This window comes from Pan paniscus, chromosome 12 (genome assembly GCF_029289425.2).
Source record: "Pan paniscus chromosome 12, NHGRI_mPanPan1-v2.0_pri, whole genome shotgun sequence".
NCBI lineage: Eukaryota > Metazoa > Chordata > Mammalia > Primates > Hominidae > Pan > Pan paniscus.
Window position 1 is genome coordinate 77,462,372 of NC_073261.2, and position 20,493 is coordinate 77,482,864.

At 42.0% G+C, this 20,493-nt stretch overlaps 1 pseudogene; it reads left to right on the plus strand.

The window, feature by feature from the left end:
• The first annotated feature begins 987 nt into the window (after positions 1-987).
• Positions 988-2,384, plus strand: LOC100990533 (C-terminal-binding protein 2-like; annotated as a pseudogene).
• Positions 2,385-20,493: the final 18,109 nt, after the last annotated feature.

Consider the following 20,493-nt stretch of genomic DNA (forward strand, 5'->3'; position numbering starts at 1 on the left):
CAAATTGGATTATTTGCATAAGCCCTCTTATTTGCAACAGGAATCTACTAGAAGCCAAACTCTATCTAACCAAAAGATTACTAGTAAAGTTATGACAAAAAGACAAGTAAAACAAAGTCCCCTTTGCTTAAATGGATTACCAAGCTTAAAACAAATGCCAAGTGAAGAGTGACAGAACAAAATGCAAATGTTATATGCCCTGACAATGTAGAATTATTATAACCAACAAATATCAACAGAGGAAGAAAAAAAAATGAGAGGCATGGTAGATACAATGATTCTGCTGAGGATAAAGGATATGCTTTTAAAAAATCAAATCCAAGACCTAATTATATAGAATACAAAGGTAAATAGTAAGAAGATAATATAATTGTAGTACCAGGAAGCAGAGCAGGAAACAGACAGGAAAAGGTATGCCCTCATTCTATCCATTGGCCATAGGAGAAAATCAATAGGTACTATATAAAGAAATAAAGGATTGGGATATTATATTTGTTATACTAATAAATGTGAAAGAGTTGAACTCACCTTTTTAAAAAGACATATTCAGATTATATCACAACATAAAATTCAATTCTGTGCTGAATATAGAGTCTCAGAAAAGCTGAAAATAATAGAATGGACAAAAATATATTAGGCAAACTCACACAAAAAGAAGAAAATCACAATCTGAATATTATACAAAGTTAAATTCAGGCTAAAAAGTATTTAACAAGTCAGGGAGGGGTATTTTTTTAATACCAAAGGGTACAAATTTCAATGAGGATAAAACAGTGTGAATATATATGAGCTCTAGAGTAATATAAAGCAAAATCTTTAGGACATTCAAAGTGAAGTAGAGAAAAAAATCACATCAGGCTATAGAGTCAGTGGACAGATTTATACTGGGTTCATGGTGGCGTCATGCACGCAGACTCCTGCAAGTTTCCCTAAGTTCTTAGAGGATTGCTTTGCCTTTTGATCTGAGATTTGCACAGTTCCGTAAGAATGGCCCTTGTGGATAAGCACAAGGTCAAGAGGCAGCGATTGGACACAATCTGTGAAGGTATCCGCCCCCACGTCCTGAACGGCCCCGAGCACCCCACCCCCTGTGGCGCTGCTGGACCACTGCAACTGCACCGTGGAGATGCCCATCCTGAAGGACCTGGCCACCGTGGCCTTTTGTGATGCACAGTCCACGCAGGAAATCCACCAGAATGTTTTAAATGAAGCCGTGGGCACCATGATGTACCACAAAATCACCTTCTCCAGGGAGGACCTGGAGAAGTTCAAGGCCCTGAGAGTGACTGTTGCACATAGGCACTGGCCACGACAATGTGGACATCAAGGCTGGCTGTGAGCTCGGGATTGCTGTGTGCAACATCCCTTCCAAGCCGAGGAAGAAACAGCCGACTCCACCATCTGCCACATCCTCAATCTGTACCGGAGGAACCGTGGCTGTACCAGGCGCTGCGGGAAGGCACGTGGGTAAAGAGCCTGGAGCAGAGGTGGATCAGGAGCGGCCTGCATCCCTGCGAAGACGCTGGGCCTCTTCGGCTTCAGTGGCACGGAGCAGGCAGTTGCAGTTCGAGCCAAGGCCTTCAGATTCAGTGTCTTATTTTATAATCCCTACTTGCAGGATGGGATAGAGCAGTCCCTGGGCCTGCAGAGGGTCTATGCCCTGCAGGATTTGCTGTATCAGAGTGACCGCCTCTCCATGCACTGCAGTTTCAATGAACATAACCACAACCTCACCAATGACTTTACTGTAAAGCAGATGGGGCAGGGAGAATTCCTTGTGAACGCAGCCCGTGGTGGCTTGGTAGACAAGAAAGCCTTAGGACAGGCACTCAAAGAGAGCAGGATAGAGGCGCAGCCCTCGACATGCAGAAATCAGAGCCCTTTGGCTTTGCTCAGGGTCCGTTTAAAGAAGCAAGGAATTTTATCTGTATTCCCCACACTGCCTGGTACAGTGAGCAGGCGTCACTGGAGATGAGAGGCACCTGCCACCGAGATCTGTTGAGCCATCACAGGTTACATTCAGAAAGCTCAAGAAACTGTGTGAACAAGAATTCTTTGTCACATCAGCGCCTTGGTCAGTAATAGACCAGCAAGCAATTCATCTCGAGCTCAGTGGTGCCACATACAGGTATCTGCCAGGCATCGTGGGTGTGGCTCCAGGAGCACTCCCTGCAGCCACGGAAGGGATCATCCTTGGAGGCATCCCAGTGATTCACAATCTCCCGACAGTGGTACATCCTTCCCAAGCTCCCTCTCCCAACCAGCTCACAAAACACGGAGACAATCGAGAGCACCCCAACCCACAATAGCAGAGAATGCCAAAAGGTAATCATTCCAATATACTTGGGACCAAGAGAGTGAACAAATAGATGAAATAAAATAATTTGACGGTCTTTTTAACTGATTCTGGACATATATGCATCATTGATGTTGCAGTGTTAAAACTACAAGAGCTAGAAAACTGAAAATGTCATCTGCTTGTGGAAGTGCTGAAAGACTAGGATGTGATTTATTAACAACCAACTTCTGTTATTGTGTGTTGAGTTTTTCATCCGTGCATCAAATCACACAAAATAAACAGAGCTTTTTCCTTGGTCAGTCCCTTGAGCATAGCAGGTCCTGACACCCTGTTCTAGAATATTGCATCAGGAGTTCAAACATCAAAATAAAAAATATTAAGAGGAAATCCTTATCCTGTGACTCTGGTCCCTTCAGTCTACAGGGGCTGGTTACCTCTTTTTGCTAATAGGAAGATTGCATTACTACAAAATGGGGAAACGAGCTGTTTGCCTGTGGTAGACACTTGACACATAGGATTGAAGACAGTACAGGCTCCTGTATAGAGAAGTGTCTCTCACATCTGAAATGCCTACTGAGCAGACAAGTTGGTTGTTTGGTAAAACCCTCTAATGATGAAAAAAGTGTTAAGTTTCACAAGCTGTTTGTACTCAAATATATTTTCTCAGTTTCACATCCTCTGCTATTTTATTGAGTGGAAAGACTTGAACTAAAAGGTTTAAGAAGATAATGTTGCATTTCCTTATGTGTCAGGAAACACTTTTTATGGTAACTTGTCAGATTGTCCATGAGCAAACCCACTTTTTTAGATGTTGATAAAGTCTTCTTTTCTTCATGTGATACTTCATACGAGAACACTTCAGATGTGTTAGATGTGACTGATTTTAACAAATCCTATTAGATTTGTGTCAACTAGTTACATGTTCTATTCATAGTCTTTTGTGAATCATTGCCTTTTTGTTTAAAAGGATGGCCTATTTTGAGCCTTTGTATAGGTACATTCCTGTTTTTGTGACAAACAAGATTTTAAAATTGTCCTAAACAGAAAAATAATGGCCATCAGAAGTATGTTTTGTTTTAGTTTGAGTTGCTATTACTGTACTTATTGTAAAGCTGGATATTTAGCATTCACTGCCATTTTTAGTAAAAAGTAATTTTAAAAAATATAGTGTCATAGACCTGACAAAGAGCTCATATGCAAAATAAATAAGGAATGTCTATTTTTATATTGGATTGCTAAATAATAACCCAATATAAAAATAGGTAAGGAGCTTACACAGTCACTTAACAAAAAGAATATTCAAATGGCTTATAAACATATGAAAAGTTACCTAACCTTATGAGCTCCTTATGGAAATGTAAGTTAAAAATACAATGAGATGTCACTTTATTCCCACCAATATAGCTAAAATTAGAAAGATCAACAATACCAAGGATTGGTGAGAATGAGGAGGAACAGGAACATTCATATCCTGCTGTTAGAAGAAGAAACTTGTACAAACACTTTGAAAACTGTTAGTGCTTTTTTTTTTAACAATGCAATGCCTAAATCTGTACCAATAGAAATGGACACACACACACACACGGACACACACAACCTCAAATGAATGTCTGAGAATCTTCACAGCAGCATTATTCATAACAATCCAAATATCCAGTAACAGAGGATGGATAAATTTTGGTGTATTCATATAATAGAATACTGCAAAACAATCAAAATTAGTGTATTGCTGCTACATATAACAGTATGTATGAATCTCATGATTATAGCTCTTTCAGAGAAGTTAAACACAAAAGTATACATACTTTATGCACATCAATGGCCATATATGATTTCATTTATATGGTATATGAGCACTAGCAAAACTAAGTTATGATTTTCAAAGTCGGAATGGTGGTTGCTTTGAAGAATTTGGAGGGAGAGTGATTGGAGAGCTATAGAAAATGTTCCTGGGATGCTGTTACAAGGGCATTCACTTTTTCATAACTTAATTGAGCTACACGCTTTTGATTTGTGCATTTTTCAGCATGCATCCCATACTTCAATTTTAAATTTCATTTAAAAAAGAAAAAAAACTTCAACAGCCAAAAGTATTTTAAGTTTATTTCTATCGGATTGAGCCACTGGAATTGTGGAGTTTATTCCAACAGCTAAAACTATGCTAACTACTACAGAACTTTAGAGGTCATCAACAATCATTTTACAGATAAGTCAACTGTGGCCTAAAAATTAAGGGACTTAACCAGTGTCACAGAGCTAGTTGTCTATTAGCCTCCAAATCCAGTTATTTTTTCTTTTTCACTGTTTCACTGCCTCAACTTAATGTGCACACCACTTAACACTCTCATCCCTCTTGGCTCCCAATAAACAAACCATAATAATAGAAAGTGATATCTACCCACTCAGCAGACAATTTCATATGATAGTACCTACTGCAATTGCTTCTGAAATTACCCAAATGTCTTCCTGTAAACCTTAGTAATTGAGTTTGGCATATAACACACTTTGAAAAAGAAATAATACTTTTCCCAAATCGAAAACTTCATTAGTTAATTCCAAGTGTTTTGCTACCCCTAAATCATGCATCTATTTTGTGGTTTTTTTAACCTATTAGCGTTGTGATGGATTAGACGTTTTAATTAAGCCAAATGAGGCCCTATAATGTCCCTAAAGAGTGGTACGAATGGAAAACTTTAAAATAAACATGTCTGGACAAAAATCAAATGTACGAACAAAGAAAATCATATGTTTTAGACACTCAAAAGAGCAAACTACAGAACCTTAGGAATCTTTTAAGAGAAGGTTTCTTAGGAAAAGGATTCTTAGGAAAGATTCTTAGGAATCTTTTAAGAGAAGCATTTCTGGGCATTTGTCTTTCAGTGAAAATCTCAGCCAGTCCTAGGCAGCTGTCCCCAGTTTTCAGCTTAAGTGAGACACCCACTGGAGGCTGAGAGAGTGGCAGAAGAGAACCCAGTCCCACACTTCAACTTCCCCAGCTAAGACTCCTGTTCTGGAATATGGGAGTCAGGTTCAGAGTCCTTCAAGTAAGAGCTGTGTTGACCTCATCTCAAAGAAAACTCAGCAGAATAATTTTGTGGAACAATGGTGAAGCCGGCCTTCCCAGTTTCTCTCCCTTCTTTTTTTTTTTTTTCTGAGACAGGGTCTCATTTTGTCACCCAGTCTTGAGTGCAGTGTCACAATCACGGCTCACTGCAGCCTCATCTTCCTGGGCTCAAGTGATCCTCTCACCTCAGCCTCCAAGTAGCTGGGACCACAAGCATGCGCCACAATGCCCAGCTAATTTTTGTATTTTTTGTAAAGATACAATTTTGCCATGTTGCCCAAGCTGGTCTTGAACTCCTGGGCTCAAGTGATCCTTCCACCTTGGCCTCCCAGTGCTGGGATTACAGATGTGAGCCACCGTACTCAGCCCCCAGTCTCCATTCTTGACTACACTCTATCTTCTAGTATGTTGCTGTATAGATTGAATTGTGTCCCCTCAAAATTCACATGTTGAAATCCCAACACCTTGATGTAACTGTATTCGGAGATAAGACCTTGAGGAGGGTAATTAAGGTTGAATGAGGTCATAAGGGTGGGGACCTAAATATGATAGGACTGGGGTCCTTATCAAAAGGGGAAGAAACATCAGAAATCTCTCTCTCCCTCCACATGCACAGAAGAAAGGCCATGTGAGGACACAGCAACAAGATGGCTATCTGCACTAGGGAGAGAGCCAGTATGAGAAACCCAATCAGCTAGCACCTTGATCATGGACTTCCCAGCCTCTAAAACTGTGAGAAAAAATAATGTCTGTTGTTTAAGCCACCCAAGCTTAAACATTTTGTTATGGCAGCCCAAGCATACTAATACACTTGCTAATTTGGGCAACTGTGTTGCTGCCAGATCATTTCTGGGCAAAATCCTTTCTTAGTGACATTTGCATCTTCAGAGGGAGCACTTAGAGACCCCAAACTCTTCATTATCAAAAAAGATTGATCCCAAATGGTAAAATTCTAGTCATCATGACAGATCTTGCAAGGAGTTATGTGTAGAAAATAGACTGGCAAGTTTAGATGGAGACAGATCAAAGAACTTTAAATATCTAGTTAAGAAGTGTGGAATTTATTTCAGAGACAATGATGAGTCACTGAATGTGAGAAGAAGCTATCATGGCTAAAGCTGTACTTTGGAGAGATAACTCTGCCAGCAGTGCAGAAAATTTTTATTATTACTATTATTTAAATGATTTTTATAATAGCTAGCATTGATTGAGCACTTACTCTTTATCGAGCACTCTGTGTGCATTATCTCTACTTAATTAAGTGAGGGAAAATTGTAAAAAAGACTAAAATGGACCAAAAAGATTACTGAGTATTATAAATGGAAAACAAGCCATGATCTGGGTTATGATCATTTTTAGCTATTCCTCAACACTGTAAAATGCAGAAAACTGACAACGATGCAAATAACTTTCATCCATTGAAATGCAAATGAATCTGCCCAGCGGAATGCAATTGATTGTTGCCTTTTAATAGACTCAGCTTGCACTTATTTGTATATTCATTTCGGCATTCCTTATTGCCTATATTATGTGTGGTTCTTTGAATTATCCTGTAAGCCAGTTATGTCATCTCACTGGTTGCCTCATTTATTGATGAGTTACATAAAATCTGACATACTTATTATATATAAAATTGGTATTATTATCTCCAATTTAAAGATAAAGAAACTGAGGCTTTGAGAAAGAAAACCTGCCAAGTTCACATGGTGGCCTTCCAGTCAGAATGGAAGATTAATAGACTTTTCTGACGACCAGATTGGCTTCCATATGCCCTATTTCTGGAGCTTGTCTTTGAAGTCCTCCCCATCATCCCTCTGCAGGGAAGTCTCCCTGCTGTATCATATTATGCCACCATCCACAGTGGTCCCGCCATTGCCTGACCCATCTGACCAAGTAATAACTGTAAACCAATAATGGAAAAGTAATCACAAGAATTGCTATTCTGTAAACTGGATTTGGAGAAACATAGCCTCCATTTTTTTAATATATTCTGTCACCACCTTTGTGTGTAAGTAGGTGGAGGAGGTGGGGACAGGTGGAATGGCAGGAGGAATGGTCGACCATTTACAAACACTGCCCACCATCATAAACAGAGGCTCTACTTCTCAGCCTCTAATGATAGCAGTGGAAATATTAAAGATACTGTTCATAATGATGATTCCTAATCATTCACATTCACATATTCCTAGTACTACAGATTTATAGTCTAAATGAAATCATAACATGATTCCTAAATGAAATAGTAACATGACAATGATAGCTCTTTAAATATGTGTACTACTATAAGTTTTAAGCGCTTTCAGAGTACTATTATGAAATAGCCTTAGGAAATAGGCCAAATTTATATTATTACTCTCTCCATTTTACAAGTTCCATACAAGTGAAGGGACTTACCCAAAGTTGGCCAGTAAGACATTACAAAAACTGACTTTTTCCTCCTTAATCCAGATCAAGTCTTTCTTGACTATCCTAAACTGCACCATCCCATCTCATCTTTCTTTCCCCTTACACACATATACAACACATATGCATATATGCACACATAGTATTAACCTTAGCCCACATCAGCAGGTCAGTACTCACAGCCTCATAGACATTCCTTCTACTTTCCACAATCCCACCCATTCCCCAAACCCCACAGCTTTAGGCTAAACCCTCCTCCACCGGGTCTTTTGAGATGGAGTTTCACTCTTGTTGCCCAGGCTGGAGTGCAGTGCCCCGATCTCAGCTCATTGCAACCTCTGCCTCCTGGGTTCAAGCGATTCTTCTGCCTCAGCATCCCAAGTAACCAGGATTACAGGCATGCGTCACCATGCCCAGCTAATTTTTTGTATTTTTAGTAGAGATGGGGTTTCACCATGTTGGCCAGGCTGGTCTGAAACTCCTGACCTCAGGTGATCTGCCCACCTTGGCCTCCCAAAGTGCTAGAATTACAGGCATGAGCCACTGCACCCGGCCCTCCTTTGGGTCTTCATTTACATGTTTCTTCTTCCACCATCCTGGACTGGACCAGCTGCATCTCCCACTTGCTTCCATGGTGTCCTACACTTCTCCCATGAGAAAATTTGTCACATTACAATGCAATTGCCTCTTTACTTTACTATGTCACCTAATAAATTTTGAGCTCCACAAAGGCAGAAACATAGCATATTGAAGATGATAAATAAATGCCTATTTCATGGTTAAAAGAACCCATATGGTGTCTTAAGAACAGATCCAACCTCAGGCGAGACCCAGGTCTTCCCTGAAGTCTCATATGGAAACCAATAGCTGGGCTCAAGCATGGCTTTGAGTGAAGCTGAGTAGTCAAGTCTTGAATTTCCAAAAAGCAATGTTTTCTAAGAGAAATAAATATGCCCCTCAGGGCCAGCATTTCCCCAGGCCCAAATACATTCCAAAAAAAAACGAACTAAGCTCTTCCAAAAACTGCTTACCAGCTTGCAGCCACCAAGGGAGTCACTCACTTATGTCTTCAGGGGTGTCAATAGGAAAACATTTTGCCCTCGGCTGTGTCACTGGGGAATGGGAAGAGTCAGGTCTCCTGCCTTGGCTGGGAGGGAAGGTAAATTTAACCTGAATTCTCTTTCCTGCCTCTGAGATCTGGCTTCTCCTCTCTGACTACCCAAACCTCCCCAGTCTTTAATAAAATTACCTAATATTCATTCAGCTTTTACTAGGTGTCAGGCACTGTTTTCAGCACTTGAGATATACCAATTCATTTAATCCTCAAAACAATCTATGAGGTAGGTGTTACTATTATTCCTATTTTATAAATGAAGAAACCGATGCACAGAAAGATGCAGAAAGCTACCAAGGTCACTAGTAAGTGGCAGAGTTGAGATTCATACCGTTTAAGTCTGGCTTTTATCTGCCTTGAGGACTATTTTGGGCCCCACTAGTTCAGGACTGTGTCCTCCAAGAAACCTACCTGACCACTTCATCCCAGGCATCAATTCTGTCCCCACTCTGAAGTTTTCTAGCAATTACTTTCAGCACAATCTAATTGGTAATTAACTCCCCTTCTGGTGTTCTTGTGTGCAAGTCAAGGCTAAAAGATGCTGTCCCCTCATCTGCCTTTAGCCCCAAATGGGAACTTCACTATGAATAGTATTTTGTCTTCACAAAAGGAATGGAGGGGTTGGTCAAGTGAGGATGTGCTTCGGCTATGCAAAAGGACAGCTTCTTACTAGCTAAGAGAACATTTGTCACTCAGCAGAATTGAAAAGCTGTGTATATTCCCAAAGAAAACCTCCACAAGACTATTTAGAAAGTTATTCTAGCTCTAAAAGGAGAAAAACCTCTAATGTTTCTCATTGCCTAAAATAACAAAAACTACTAATAGATATACTTTGCCTTCCATTACATAACAGGTGAGCTCTGTAGCACTATTAGGAGACAGCAGAACAGGGAGTTAAGCTCTGGGCTACAGAGCCTGTTTCCTCACCTTCATTTTATAAATGCTTCATAACTAATGATGCTGAGATGACCATCTTTATCCTTTGGCAGAAATCAATAGTCTGTCAGAGGAAATCCTTTCAGGCAGAGATTATTTAGTCATCTTCATATCATCATCATGATGAGAGATAACATTTATTGAATTCTTATTATGTGCAAGTCATTGTAGATGAATTACCACTTCTCATTCTCCTTCTAGCCTTGGAAAACATTAAATATCAGGGGGCACGAGGCACTAATTACTCACATTAAACCAAGCCAGTGCCTGTCCTCAGACGGCTTTATTTCAAGCAGCCTGAAAGAGGACCCACAAAGTGGAACAACAAAACCTGTCCTGCACATCGTTGAAAAACAAAGTTTCTACATAAATGGTGATATGATTTGTAATGTCCTAAGAAGTAGGTTCAAATCCTTCCTCAGCTACTATTTGACTACAGGCAAGTTACCTAGTATCTCTGAGCCTGAGTTTCCCCAAAGGAAAAATGGAATAAGAATACCTCACCAGAGCTGTGATGGCCGAATGATACAATAGTTGAGAGCACCTAACAGAGTAAGCTCTCAGCACGGGCCCACTCCCTTCTCTCCGATGTGGACATCTGAGACTTCCCCTTTGATATGTCAACATTGTTGACCAACTTTTATAGAAATCTTTCTAAAACTCTTTTCTAACTTAATACACAAAACAAAATGTACATCTTTTAGCTTTTTCTTGATATTCCAGGGTCATAACCGAGACACAAGACTGCTTCTACATTGAGTGGCTTCAGACTACAGATTCTGCTATGTTCTTCCTCTTTTTGGGAACTTTTTGGAGCGTCAGCTTCAAGCAGCACTCCCTCCCTCCACCCTCATTCCTCCCTTGCCTGGGCTTTGCCACATCAGCAACCTCAATTTTCACACAACTAATTCAAAATAGATTCTGGCCAGAAGACACCTCTGCTATTGTTTCCTGCAGAGTGACTTCACAGACAGGCCTTGTGGCAGCTCCTTTCCTTTGTCCTCAGAGGTCTTTGGCACTGACTTCCATATCTGAGGATGTTTTCCAGATGTTGAAGTACCTCCCCGCCTCCCAAAAAAATCAGGAGATAGGTTGCTACTAAATACATATGTAACTTACAAAATGTATTTTTCCTTTAGCCCGCATTAGTTACTTAGTTTTTAAGCCTTAGGTGGGAGAGTAAAAAGTAGGAAGAGATAGAGACAGCTTTCTGACAATTCCTTTTTTTCCTGATGTTCCCAGATATTTGGTCTGAGTGTATGTAGCTAAAACTGAACATAGTTCTGAAATTGGTAAGTTTCTCCTTACAGTGGCAGACAAGTCCTGGCTGAAATTCAAACCAAAGGGAGGTCTTTCTAATAATCCTCAAAGTGTTTCCTCTTCCTCTTTGCCTGTGCAAATAAACCCAAGCTTGCAGATCCAGTTAAAATCTCATCTTTTTATGACATGGAGTCTTCCCTAACCAACCCATTCTGACATGTCCTTCTCTGCTCTGGGCTCAGTTATTCATCCAGCCCCTTGAGACCACATTGGCAAGGTTGCCTCCCACTGGGATTTAACTCTTCATGTGTGACCTTTCCTCATTACCCATCCCTCTGACCACATATAGAGCTTGTACTATCTGTAAATTTTACTGGAAATCATTGTGGGCAATGAATCTGTAGAAACATCTGTCCCACCCCTATTTCCAACACCTAGTGGTTAAAACTTCAGCCTTTCTGGGTCAGCCTTTGGGCTTTCAGGGTATATGTGGATGGCTACACCCTGGAAAAGTAGTACCCACCTCTACAACACACACACACACACACACGTGACCTTAAGCCAAAGGGGAAGTTGTTGGCAGCTCAAAAACTCTTGCCTCCAACCGGCCTGTTGTCTCAAGGGTAGAATTACTCAGCCGATTTGGGTGCACAACTAACTGGCTCAAAATAAAACTTCAGGCTTCCAGAGTGTGAAGAGCTAATAAATCCTTAGTGAATAAAGCTTTCTAAATTGAGTTTATTTTATGAGGCAATTCGAGAACACTTCTGGCATTTTGTACTGGAAGAGCAAACTGCAACCGTAAATATTAACAAGATGGTAGATGGGGTTCAGGGGTTGGGAGGTGTGGAGTAAGGAAACTGGACATCAGACATGGTTCCCAAACAGGATATCCAGTTAAGTGAGATTGCTTATCACTGACCCCTGCTCGCTAATCCAAGCTACTTTTAGGAAAATACACTTTCAAGCAAGACAGAACAATGTGTACTCCGTTGGAAGGGGACAGTGCTTCATTGTGTTAAAATCACATGAGCATGAATATTATTAACTCTGTGTTTGTCAAATTAAGGGTCTGTTCCCAACACAGATTCTCCTACACTACCTCCATCACTTGTAGAATTTTTGTATATGTACATGGTGTGTGTGTGTCTATGTGTGTGTGTCTATGTGTGTTTGGTTGTGGTTACTTTGTGTTTGTTAAGTGCCAAGTGTATCTCTCTGTGGGTTGCCACAAAGTAATTTGATAAAAGTAACAGTTAAAGAGATAATTATGTGCCTTATGGTTTACATGGATTATCTCATAATCATGTTGCCATTATTCTCAAATTACAGATGGGAAAACTAAGGCCCAGGAAACAAGTCACTTGCTGAAGGTTATACAACTTGCAATTTATGTATTATATTGTATTTTTGTGACACAAGGTCTCACTCTGTCACCCAGGCTGGAGTGCAGTGGTATGATCTCGATTCACTGCAACCTCTGCCTCACAGGTACAAGCGATTCTCCTGCCTCAGCCTCCTGAATAGCTGGGATTACAGGCACCTGACACCACACCCAGGCTCATGTTTACATTTTTAGTAGAGACAGGGTTTCACCATGTTACAACTTGCAATTTAAATGTAGAGATTCAAATGTTGGTCCCCTCACTCCAGGGACAGGCTTCCGAGCCCCTGTGTGATGCTGCTTCAAAGGCAAGGAGTCAAGAGACCAAAGCTCTGAGGTTCTGAAGGAGTTTATGAGCCTCAGAGCTCTGCACTGAGGCTCTCACCCTAAGGGGTAAGTGAAGTTCTCCACTAGGCAAAATGTGTACACTATGGGAGGCATTTCTTGGCAATGGGAACATTCCCTGGAACTTCCAGCATTCAGGTATCAAGCAACCTATGCTCTTGCCTGGGCTCTGCCTTTGAAAGCTGCATAAGCCTGGGTAGCTCAGCCCATCTTTATATTCTACTTCAACAGGACACAGAGCTGTAACTCAGTAAGGAGCTAAGAAAAGGCTGAATCAGGGCCAGGGAGAAAGATAGGCTTTGGAGGTTCCTCAGTGTGAGCCAAGGCATTAGCATCACAGACACCTCCTGCTCTTTCTAGGTGGGTAGCTTGTCCTTGCTAAGTGCCAATGGGCTTAGGATTTAGGCTAATGTGATCCAAAGATTATACCCCCTCCCTAGGATACTGCAGTCAGCTCATATGGGTCCAAAGTCTCATCTAAAGAACTCTATCACCATGGGAGATATGAGGCCCCTTTCCTCCACCCACTTATCCCCCAATCCCACCCTGATATCCTCTGCCCTTTTCAGCTGCACCATCCCAAAACCCTACTGCTCTGTGGATATGGCAGGTATGTGGCGTAGTAGGTATCCTCATATCACTGTTAAGACTCCTGTGTCTCCACTCAGAGAGACAGTGTACCTGAAGAATAGCAGCCAACATCAGATGGATCATGCACAGGGTATTAGAACAGAACACATCTATCCTAATATCGGTCATCTGTCTTCAGTTTTTATGTAGGCACCAAAATGATAGATATCAGTATATCAAAGGAAGTGGAAGGCAGACCTCCCAGGCCGACATGCACAGTGTAAGAATTTACAAAGAGAATGAAGACAAATCTGTTCCCTGAGGCATGAACCCCTCGACCAGATTAAGGATATAAAATTGAGTCATAGAAGGATCTTAAATTGATTGAGAGAGACTCCTAAAATGTCTCTCCCCCATTTCTCTCATTGGCCTGACCCACTGTAGAAATCCCATCATTCTTTGTCATAGCCACATGTTAAAATTAAAAATTTATTTGGAGGGAGTGGTTTTAGGCTGTGATTCACCACTCCACTCTCTTTTCAGGGATAAGGATGAGCTGCCTCTAACAACTCACCAAAGAGGGCCTCCAAGGCAACCACTCAGGATGCTCTGTACTATGGCTTCTACAACAGGAGAACACTGGGGACTGGTGCCTGGCTCGTGTCTGAGGAAGATCAAAAGGACTGTAGACTGAGGTCTGACTGTGGCACAGGAAATGTAGAATTTGAGTAAAAAGCAACTGCGTGGTGACAGCTGAGAGAGGCTGCTGCATAGGAACAAGCCCATGAGTGACATGTGAGCCACCCAGGAAAGAAAACAGACATGAGGTCTTCGTGGGCTCTGGGAGGGATGCCAGTAAGAGGCTGGCAGTATATCCAGTGTCTAAAAGCTGAGGCAGGAGTCCCAAGGGAACACCTGGAATAAGAGGACAAGGAGAGAGGCCCAGTTGGAAAACCCCAGAGAGCCTACAACAGCACTCAACAGAGAGAAACTTCGCTTTAACCACTTTCCAGTCCCTGGAAGCGAAGCACATATCCACCCAGACAATAAAAACTGTCCTCTTCTCTCCCTCCCTCTCACACCAATTCATGGGGTATCAAAACAGCAGCCAAAAAAAAAAAAAGGTAGCGGGGGAGTGGAGGGGAACATAGAGCAAGATCCCCCATTCCCACTCAAAAACTCCCACAGTGAGGAGGTGCAATCTTGAGGGTGGAGCAGGGAAATATTTCAGTTGGTCCACTTCAGAATTTTGATATACATATATTTTAGACTGGCTATTCTCATTTCTGAATTGAGTCTGTGTGAATGACGGTGTCCACCCGACTGTCTATTTCCTAAAGATAAGCACAAAGGCCATGAGCCTGCCAGTATTTGCCTCCAGGGGCACAGAACGAACCTCCCCAATGAGTTAATCTATATCTAGAGAAGGTAGTGTTCTCTTTCCCTCACAAGTCCTGTTTCTTCCCCCTACTGGTTATAAGCAAAATGGCTATAACCACAGTCAAGTTAAGTCCTCTCAGTTAGAGCAAAATGATCCAATGGGTTCTCTCTCCACCCCAAACAAGGTCTTCTGTCCTTCACGTCTTCTTCCCCCACCACAAACACTCTGGCCTGGGAGCAGCTTCCCTAGGAGCAGAGAACCTTCATGGAGTCAAAGTTACCACTGACAGAGTCAAAAAGAGCAGAAAGGACTTGAATCTTCCCAATATATTTTCAGCCCCTTCAGTGGGCCCCATGGAGTACAATTTGGGGCTGCTGAAAAGCCTCCTACTCCTAAAATGTCTCTCCCCCATTTCTCTCATTGGCCTGACCCACCGTAGAAATCCCATCATTCCTTTGTCATAGCCACATGTTAAAGTTGAAATATTCTGAGAAAGGTGAGACACTTTATATTCATCTTTCAAACCTTATTGTAAATTACTATACTTCTTAAAATTTTAATCTGTGGTGCTTTTTGATAAACTGAATTTCATGTATTCATGTATTCCTTTAATATTATTTAACATTATGATATGGTTTGGCTGTGTCCCCACCCAAATCTTATCTCGAACTGTAGTTCCCATAATCCCCAAGTGTCATGGGAGGGACCTGATGGGAGATAATTGAATCCTGGGGGGGTTACCTACATAATGTTCTCATGATGGTGAGTTCTCCCGAGATCTGATGGTTTTATAAGGGGATTTTTCCCACCTTTGCTGTGCACTTCTCCTTGCTGCTGCCATGTGAAGAAGGATGTGCTTGCTTCCCCTTCCACCATGATTATAAGTTTCCTGACACCTCCCCAGCCATGCAGAACTGTGAGTCAATTAAATCTCTTTCCTTTATAAATTACCCAGTCTTGGGTATGTCTTTATTAGCAGTGTGAGAATGGACTAATACACATTATCACAATTTAAGTATCATGACTAAAACAAATCAAATTATAATATTGAATATGCTTTTTTTAAAAAAATAAAAACATCTCTCCAGAAATTCTGATCATTCCATATCTGAGGACTCATGCCACCACTGCCACATCCTCTTGGTGGAATACCAGCTTAGAACTGTCAGAGAGCATAGTTTAGAAAAAAAAAAAGTAAGACTGACCCATACTGGATGGTCAGAAGGAGCAGGGAAAAGGGAACAGGCTTGCTGATGATAGTACCAGAATAATAGGGTGTCATCTTAGGTCAAGGAGGCACAGTAGGCATATCGGGATCTTAGGGTTTAGGTTTTCTAACTACTGATACAGAACCATCATGTTTTCCAAAAGGATAGAGAACAGTATGTTTGAGTTTAGGACTGCAAAACTCTGTCTCATAAATAGCATCCCATTTCTTATATATAATAATTCATTGCTCATCTACAAAGATGTTTTAGAAAACCAGCTGGGAATCAGAGCATGCAGGAGACAACTTTGAAACCAGACAGTTTTGCACCTTTTAACAAGCCGCATGACCCTGGGCACATCCCTTACCTTCTCTGAGATTATTTTTCTCAGTGGTAAAAATGGGGTAAAAATAGATATCCTGAACATCTGCTGTGAAGCTTGAACCATCACTAGAAAGTATGTTGAGCACAGTACCTTGCACACAGTAGGTGTTTGACATCATTTTCAGCAACTTGTAAGACAGAAGCTTTCCCTACAGACTCTGAATACCAGGAACAACAAAAAGATGAGGGTTTCAGGGCCCCGAAAGATAAACAACAATGTGAGCAAGATTTTTCCCAAGGGGCACTGATGCCATCTGCCTGGAATGTCAGACACACTGATAGCATCAGCTGGTAAGCAGTGGCCTCTGAGCAGATGCTGCTTCACTTTTGCTGTCTTGGGCTCTTAAGAGGAAATCATTCTAGGAAAAACCTAGGATAATCCTACCCCCAGCTTACTGCAGGTCAACCAAGGGAAGGGATGTGGAGGAATTCCAAAGGAGCTGGGTAGCTGAAGAGGAAAGGGGTATAGAAAGAGGAAATGGGAAAGTCCCAAAAGACTATCTCTGTCAGATTCCCAGTCCTGCCCCAGCCTCTCCCTCCTTCCATGGCCTTTCCCCACCCCTCCCTGAATACCAGACACACAGACACACACAGAATTAATTTGAGTCACACAAAGCCAGTCTTGTCACACTCCAGGCTAGGAAATGACAGGCTGCATTATCTGTGCCCAGCTATTCTTTTGTTGGCACTAACAGGAAAGCCTCCTACTATCTCTGCCATCTCTCCCTATCTACAGCCCCAGGCGGCAGCCTCGGCAGCCTCAGCAGCCTCAGCAGCCCCAGCAGCCCCAGCAGCCCCAGCAGCCCCAGCAGCCCCAGCAGCCCCAGCAGCCCCAGCAGCCCCAGCAGGTGCCTCCATCCTGAATCAGGATGGGCCCCTCCCCTGTTCAGACAGTTTTGTTCCTAGAAGGAAGTCTCACATCCAAGCTGCACAGGGCTCCAGGAGGAAGGTCTCCTCCTTACTGGGGGCAGTTAGTACTCGGAGGATCCAGAGAAAATGGATGGCAGCTCATACCTGGTGTCCCTGGGCTGATAAGAGGAGCCTGATCCCCAACTTTAAAGGAGGCTCCAGCCTGCTGGGAGCATGCTGACCAATCTTATAGGACAAGTGTGGTCCTGAGGCTGTTTCTCAGCCTCTCTCCTCACTCTCTCTTTCCCAGCCACTACAGAGAGCCCCTCCCAACTCCCTTCAGTGAGAAGAGTCTGCAAAGATCCCACCTCTGCTCTATGCCTGTCCTTTCCAGCACCATAACAGACATTATCTTATTTAAAGACAAGGTAGGCATTTTTGTATCATTATTATAAAGCCTTTCAACATAGACATAATTATACATATTTTACATTTGGGAAAAATGAAGATTAAGGATGTTAACTAACGCACCCAAAATCACCAGCTTAGTAAGCAGTAAGTGAAGATTTTAACCAAGTTTGCCTGCTTACAAAAACAACACTCTTTATTACAACAAACTGCCCTCTGGACATTGACAAGAATGTGGGGTGGGTATGGCTCCCAAATCCAGGGCAAACAGTTGATACCCATTCCTCTCACACATACCCCCACCCCAATACGGGCTCTTTGAATTAACAACAGCCCTAAGCTTCTGTGCCACAGGTCAGGTCTCACAGGGTCTGGGGAAGTCAACCTGTTGGCCCCAGGACACAAATAAATAAATGACCAAAATGCATGTCCTCTCGCCATAGTATAAAGCCACTGCTAGAAACTATCACCCAACCTAAGACTACATTTCACAGCCTACCTTGCACTCAGGGCAGCCATGCAGCTACTCTTGCCAGTGAAATGTGAGCAGATGTCCTCATCAACCACGGGCTGAGGTTTTTAAGGAGGAAATTTACCATCTTCACTGTTTCTTTCCCTCTCTGTAGCCAAAAGTAAAGAACTCCAAAACACGCTAGTGGTTCTCAACATTGACTACATATTAGACTCCCCTGAGCCTTTTAAAAAGCCCATTACAAGCGCCACACCGAAAACCAATTAAGCCAGAATCTCTGGACTAGGATCCCGGCATCAGTTTTTAAAGCTCCACAGGTGATTCACATGATCAGCCAAGACTGGAACCACTGCCCTGGGGGGATGGTGAAGTTGCAAAGTGGAAGAAACCTGGGTCTCCAAACAGTTCAAGGAAAAAACTCACTCGCAACAATACATTTGACTGTGATAGGGAGAAATAAACTTCTAACATTTAAAGCTACTGATACTTTGGAAATTTAGTTCTTACAGCAACCAGTATTATTCTAACTAACGTAGTCCATTAGGAATCCAGACCTAATGAGATATTTTCATTGTTATTCGAAAACAGACTCAAAATGCTTTTTGCTGCCACTATTTCCTTTCCATAGGTGGGGCTCAATCCTTGATGTCTGGGAACTAAAAGGCACCTTTCTGTGTCCATAGATCCATAAGATCAAGCCAAACTGTGCTGAAACAGCCAACAAGCAACCATATTTCACATATAGCACAAATACTACTTCAAACACCTTCTCGTTTATTATATTGGTTTATCCTCTGTCTTAGTCCATTCAGGTTTCTATAACAATATCATAAACTCACAACAGAAATTTATTTCTTATAGTTCCAGAGGCTGGAAAGTCCAAGATTAAGGTCCCAGCAGATTTAGTGTCTGGTGAAGGTTCACTTTCTAATTCATAGATGGCCATCTTCTCACTGTGTCCTCACATGGTGAAAGGGGCAAGCAAGCTACCTTGGGCCTCTTTCATAAAGGCACTAAATCCTGTTCTTGAGGGTGGGGTCCTCATGAACTAATAGTTGCCTTGAAGGCCCTACCTTGTAACACTATTACTTTGGGGATTAGATTTCAACATATGAAATTTGGAGGGACACAAAAATTCAGACTATCGCATCCTCATAAAACGTCTAGGAGGAGAACCTAGTTCTCCTCCTAAGTTATACGATATCATTTACAGATGGAGAAATGATAACCCACAAAGGAAAACTATTCCAAAACTTACATGGTCGATGAGTGGCAGAACCAAAATCTAGAAATAATTTTGCAGAATGGTGCTCTAATTTTCCCATTTTTCCAAAGCAGAGTTCTTTCCACCATACTCTGAAATTCTTACCCATTTGTTGGAGTCCCCAAGACAAAAGACAGGAACTAAGTTGCCATGGGAGAAGATCCAAATATAAGAAAAGGAGAGTGAGCCAGGTGAAAAACATTGGCTAAGTTTGGGGTGTGCCTCAAAAGCCTTTATGGTGGCATTAGATCCTAGATATAAAGGGTCAGAATTGACCACTTATGGGGTCCCCTTATGGGGCTTATGAAGAGCCCCCATATCCAGAAACAGGGCAGATCCACAAGTTCTAATGTAAGGGACACATTACATTAGACAAATTAATGTAATATAAGGAACACAGCCTAGTCAGCAAGACTTAAATCCCTTATTGAAGCATCCTCCTCCCTTTTGGAGCAAGTATTGCTATTTTCCAGTCTTCTGCTAAAATCTCAGTGTACCCTTAGCACTGAGTCCCCGCCATCCCAGGGTGATGAATATCAGAAGTTCCTCACCCCTTCCACCTCCCCACCCAGTAAGAGAGACCTGGGAAAGCATAAGAAGACTTGGTTTAAAAAAATCCTGCTAATTTCCTTCCCAAAAGGTTGCCAAAGGCTGAGCTTGCAGGCTGCTTTGCCAGACTCCAATATAGTGCTGAGATATGTGGCAAATAAAAGAGGCCCAAGTTTGCATAAGAGAAAACCTAGAAGTCATACTCATGTCCCTGATGACATCACTGTGGCCCACACCCAGTTGGGCTTAAGCAGCAATGATACCCCAGTAGAGCTCATTTCTTTTAGCAATGCAGTCTGTTCACACTGCTTACTGTCTGACCATGTCCTGCCCTCTAGACAGGTCACTGTGATCCAGAAAATGCATTGGTAAGTACCTTCAAAGGTTTTATGTAAATCATCTCCAATCTCCTAGGCTCTGAATTAAAGGCAGCTTTCACAGGTCCACCATATTGCACAACTATGATGGCACCATTCCCATCATAGTCTACATTAATGACACCCCCTAGAGTTGTGCAGTGGACAACTGGCATGGCAGAACACTTTCAATTACAGCCCTGCCTCCTGCCTTCTCTTTGCAGGAAATTACACCTCATCCAGCTGA